General features: G+C 43.7%; 2 non-coding genes across 2 annotated transcripts; one reads left to right on the top strand and one right to left on the bottom strand.

The window, feature by feature from the left end:
* Positions 1-452: 452 nt before the first annotated feature.
* On the bottom strand, positions 453-527 carry trnac-gca (transfer RNA cysteine (anticodon GCA)). Its single transcript has one exon. It is a non-coding gene; the product is annotated as a tRNA-Cys (tRNA).
* Positions 528-5,152: 4,625 nt separating this feature from the next.
* Positions 5,153-5,266, top strand: trnal-caa (transfer RNA leucine (anticodon CAA)). Its single transcript has 2 exons — positions 5,153-5,190; positions 5,232-5,266. It is a non-coding gene; the product is annotated as a tRNA-Leu (tRNA).
* Positions 5,267-5,952: the final 686 nt, after the last annotated feature.

Raw genomic sequence — 5,952 nt, 5'->3', positions numbered from 1 at the left:
ACTTGTTCAACCTTTCTCGGTAACTTAGGCGCTGAAACCCAGCTAACATTCTAGTAAATCCCCTTTGTACTCTCTCTATTTTGTTGACATCTTTCCTATAATTCGGTGACCAGAACTGTACACAATACTCCAAATTTGGCCTCACCAATGTCTTGTACAATTTTAACATTACATCTCAATTCTCAATATGCTCAATTCTCCAATTTATAAAGGCCAGCATAGAAAAAGCTTTCTTCACCAACCTATCCACATGAAATGCCACCTTCAGGGAACTATGCATCATTATTCCTAGATCACTTTGTTCTACTGCATTCCTCAGTGTCCTACCATTTACCATGTGTGGCCTATTTTGATCAGTCCAATCAAAATTTAGCACCTCACATTAGCGCAATTAATCTTCAATAAATGAAATTACATTCTATATCATCGCTGTGGTCACTTTTGTTTATTTTTGAACGGGGCACCTGGATTTGAACCAGGGACCTCTTGATCTGCAGTCAGATGCTTTACCACTGAGCTATACCCCCACATTTTTAATTCTACAGATTGTGGAGGCATTAACAATAATCTTTCAAGAATCCATAGATTCTGGCGTACCGGATGACAGAAAAATTGCAAACGTTATTTCACTATTTAAAAAGGCCTGTTAGCCAGTTATCAGTGGTTGGGAAGTTGTCGGAATCGATGTTAGGGATGAGATTACGGAGTACCTGCAGGCACATGACAAGACAGGACAAAGCCTGTATAGATTTCTGAAAGTAAACTCCTGCGCGACTGGTCTGGGTGCCGGTTACCAGTAGTGTTTCACCGGTGCAGCTTAAGTGAGGAGCGGGAAGTGTCGAGGAAACAGAGAGCTTGCAGAGCGACTTAGATCTTTTAGGAGAACAGGCAAAGAAGTGGAAAATGAAATACAATGTTGGAAATTGTATGGCCATGCATTTTGAAGGAAAAGGTAAACGTGCATTCAATTATTTGGATGGAGAGATAATCCAAAATACAGAGATCAAAGGGACTTGGGGGTTCTTGGGCAAGATACCCTGAAGGTTAGCCTCCAAGTTGAAACGTTTCTGAGGAAGTCGAATGCACTGTTGGCATTACTTTCTCGATCTATAGTATATAAGAGCAGGGATGTGATGTTGAGGCTCTATAAGGCACTCGTGATACCACAGTAGAGTATTGTGTGCAATTTGAGGCTCTTATTTTAGAAAAGGTATACTGCTGTTGGAGATGGTTCAGTGAAGATTCACCTTAATGATTCGAGAAATGAAAGGGTTACCGTATGAGGAACATTTTGCAGCTCTTGGGTTGTATTCCATGGAGTTCAGGAGATTGAGCCGGATATCATATACATTCCGAATGTTAAAATGTCTAAACAAATCAGAAATGGCGAAGTTATTTCCCATTGTAGGGGATTCTAGGACAAGAGTACACGACTTCAGGATTGAAGGACGTCCATTTAGAACTGAGATGAGGAGAAATTTGTTTAGTCAGAGGGTGGTAAATCTGTTGAATTTGTTGCCACGAGCGTCTGTGGAGTCCAGGCCACTCGGTGTATTTATGTCAGGGTTGGATGGGTTCTTGATTAGCCAGGGCCTCAAAGGTTATGGGGTGAAGAGACAGGATCGTGAGAATGATGGATGTTTGGGATCAGTCCATGATTGACTGGCGAAGCAGACTGAATAGGGCCTACTTCTTTCTTATATCTTAAAGTCTTAATACGAGATTTCAAAACCAATATAAAAAAGCAAAAGAGCAATTGAGTAATAAAAAGTACAATTGAGCAATATTAGTTGGAATTTGGAGTACTGGAAAGGCATTATGAAGGTAAAAATAGAGTACGAAAGTAAGCTGACTAATAATATTAGTAAAGTTACCAAAAATTTCTTCTGATACATAAAGTATCAAAAGTAGCGAGATCGTTGGCAGCGATGCTGGAGATGTAGCGCTGTGGGACCTTGAAATACCGGACGAACTAAATAGTATATTGCATCAGTCTTCAGTCTGGAAAGCACCAGCCGCGTGATGGAAGTTACAGGTGTCAGGGGTATGAAGTGTGTGAAGTTACCATGACCGGAGAGATGGTAAGTGACTAACTCAAGTGTCCGAAGGTAGACTGGAACGACCAGATGCTGCACACCCCAGAGTTTAAAAAGCGCTGGCTGAAGACATGGTGGGGTATTAGTGATGATCTTGCAACAACCACTCGGTTCTAGAATTTTTCCGGAGGACTGGAAAATTGGAAATATCACTTCACATTTCAAGCATGGAGAGTCAGAAGACAGGAAGATTCTAAGCTGGTCAGTCTGACCACAGCGGATGAGAAGGTGTTGGAGTCAATCATTAAGGATGAAGTCTCAGACACATGATGAAGTAGACCAGAGACAGCATGGTTCCGTCAAGAGAAAATTTGGCCTCAAAAATCTGTTGGAATGACTTGAAGACATAACAATCCGGCCGAATTAGGCTCATTTAGTGTCCTCTACACCACAAACTCTCCCCCAGAGGTCTACGTGTCTTTAGTGAAAACAGCAGCCAAATCATAGTGAGGGACCTCGCCCGTCTCCGCCGGCATCGGGAGCGATGTGCCAAAACACCATTACTCTTGAAAACAAAGGTTATTTACTCTTGTTGTCTCTATTTTTATTTCTGATAGGCCCATACGAGCTTTCTGCGCTCCGATTTTCATTTCTGAACGCGTCCCTCTTACCAGAAAACATCCTGCCTCAATCGACAATAGCTAAATGTTTTTCAATACCGTCCAAATTGACCTTCCCCAATGAAAAATCTCAACGCACGGACTAGAACGATCTTTTTTCCCATATTTATATTGAAACCAATGGCATTGTGATCACGATATACAAAGTGTTCGTTAAATAAAGCTTCTTTCGCTTATCCTGTTTCATTTATTTCATCATAGCAGTTCAAGTATCGCGCACGCTCTCGTTGGGCCGTCAGCGCACGATAAAAACTATCCTGAACATGTTGGACGATCTCCTACCCATCTTGTCCTTTACAAGTGTGGAATTAACAGTCAACGGGAGGAATGTTAAAAACACCTACTCTAACAACCGTAATGCCTTTGCAATTGTTTGCGATATCTCCTCAAAGTTGGCCGTCTAAATACTCTTGACCATTGGGTGGTCAGTAATCTTTCCCCATTAACGTGATCATACCTTTCCTTGTTCACGGTTTCACCAATTGAGCGTCTGTCCGTGCCTTTGAGCGCGTTAAACGACCCCGCGAAGGAAAGGAACCTGGATTAGTCGAATTCAGCATCTGCACTGACGGAAGACAGCCGAGAATTTTCCCTGACTATTAACTCTACTCCCTTCCTTTAGTCCATCCCGCTCTATCACTTTTGAAGCAAAGGAACTCTGAAATACTGAACTGCCAGACCAGACTCTCCTGCAACCCAGTCTCATTATCGGCTAAGATACCATGATTCCAGGTTTTGATCTAAGCAGTGAGTTCATCGGCTTATTCTCAGATACCTCTACCACTGAAATATACGCACCTCAGGCCACCAGTTGGACCTTGCTCAATGATTGCATTCCTGACGTTGTGTGAGATCTTATCAACATGTCTGCACAATTTCCGCACCAGCTGTTCTGGCACCCTGGTTCCAATTACCCTGTAAATGTAGTTTAAGCTTCATCATGCAGCTCTAGCTAACTTTCCGACACGATATTACTACACTTCCAGTTCACACACAAACCGTCTTTATCTACAGGTCTCAGCTTCCATGGAAAAGAGATCAGTACTCGAAAAATCGTATGGCCTGTCTCCTATACCAAACCCTTAGCCACGTGTTAATCTGAATCATATTTCCATTTCTCGCCTCATTAGGACGCGACACGTGTCGCTGTCACAACCCCGAAGATCCTGCCCTCCACCTCAGCACCTAACTCTCTGAATCTCCATTGCATAAAGTCGTCACTCCGATGTCATTGGTACCACAACCGCTGCCTGCTCACGCTCCTGCTGAAAAATATTCAAGATTTGATCCAAGTTGTCCCGGACCCCGGCACCCGGCAGGTAACATACCATCCAGGAATCTGTCTTCCCCTTCCCTTTTGAGTCAGAAAACCAGACTCAGTGCCAGAGGTCCGACCGCTGTGGCTTTTCCCTACCAGGTCATCCAACCACAAACCGCATCCAGATGTTTCTGATTGTGATGGCCATAGGGATAGTCTGCACTGCCTCTTTAAATCCTTTCCCCTTCCTGACTGTCCCACAGTTCCCTGTGTCCTGCACCGTGGGTGTATCTACCACTCTGTTTGTCCTAGTCCATCACGCCATAGGGCGGATTGTTACAAGCGGCAGCTGTGTGCACTTCTCGTAGTTGTCGTCATCAGGAACTCCGTAGGTATCGCCGCCTTCCACATCCCGCGAGGAGCCTTTTACTTAGACGGTGGCCGCCTGCTTGTCCCTGTCTTACTGTAATGTGTTCTGTGCCTTTAACACTGGATCTGTGAACCTGAGCGAATTACGTTCTGTTAATCGTCTCATCTCTCAGAAAGGCCGCTGCTCTAACGTCCAAAAGACCCTGTTTCCGTCTCCTCTCTCAGATTAAACATTGACCTACAAGCCTGAACAACATTCTGACTGTCATAACTCATCCATGATGGAAAGATGAAACAGACACAGGAGACCGAACGGCCTTTCCGCACGATGTCTCATTTTCTTGTGAACCTTGTCACATCTTCACTATATTCTAAAATCATGAGATTATTGGGCCTTTTAGTCTACTTACCAACATCCATCTGTAAAGCAGCGTTCCCGGCTATAATTGAACCTTCTGCGTTCAGTTTCTGTTGACATTGTTGCGATCAACTCCCACCCAGTTTTTAGATTCAGTCCTGTCTATAAACGTTTATATCTCCGCTTCCTTAAATGTGAAAGCGATGAGTCTTCCAAGCGTTCTCATCCATCTCAACAAACGTCCTTCCCAAATTCTTGAGGAAACGCGTCTCACGAGTCTTCGAATTGTAAAATTTTACAGCTTCACTCTCCACAGAAGCTGCCTAACCTGAGCAAACTGTAACACTCTCGCTTTCATTTCCGATTGACAGGACGGTATATATGTTTGTGTGGATATGACGTTTCTTACAAATCAAGCATTTATTCCGTTCTCAAACACACATCAAAAGTTGTCAGGGTGGCCGAGTGGTCTAAGGCGCCAGACTCAAGGAATGAAAGTCCTTCCGACAAACGGGAGTGTTCTGGTCTCCATCTGGGGTCGTGGGTTCGAATCCCACTCCTGACAAAATTTGTCTTTAAGCGTTCAATCGGGGCGACGTTATTTCTGTAAACAAAACCTGGGTTGTTGAGGTGGATTAGAAAAACTGTTGGAGGATAAGATTATGTTTTTGACACTGTTCATCGCATTACAATAGATCACCGTACACCTGACTTTAGGTAAGTGATTTATTCAGAAAAAAAGTTCACATTGAAGGATCTCGGCCAGAAACGCCGACTGCTTACGCTTTTCCACAGATGCTGCCTGGTCTGCTGAGCTCCTCCTGGCAAACTCAGCTATCAATATAGAAAAGTTTCTGAAGTGAAATCATTGGTTGTCAGATTATTTAATGGATGGGCATGTGAGCGTACATTATCACCTGTTGATGAAAGGTCGGATTGCTGATGGGATAGTAACTGGTGGTGGTGCGAGTTCTGAGGCTCTTGTGCCATCTACCCGATGGCAGCAGCGCAAAAAGAGCATGGCAGGATGCTGACGACCTCTGACGGTGGATGCTGTTTTCCGATTACATCTTTTTATGTGGATCTGCTTAATGTTTGGGAGTGCATTTCCCGTGATGAACTGGGCCGAATTCACTAACGTTTTAAAGATTTTCCTTCAAAGGTATGGTATTTCCGTACCACGTCTTGATGCAGACAGACAGTATACTCTCTACGACACATCTATAGAAGCACATCAAGGTTTTTCATGTC

This window comes from Hemitrygon akajei, unplaced genomic scaffold, assembly GCF_048418815.1.
Source record: "Hemitrygon akajei unplaced genomic scaffold, sHemAka1.3 Scf000178, whole genome shotgun sequence".
Lineage (NCBI taxonomy): Eukaryota > Metazoa > Chordata > Chondrichthyes > Myliobatiformes > Dasyatidae > Hemitrygon > Hemitrygon akajei.
Note: the sequence above shows the minus strand (reverse complement) of the source record. Positions and strands in the feature narration are given on the sequence as shown.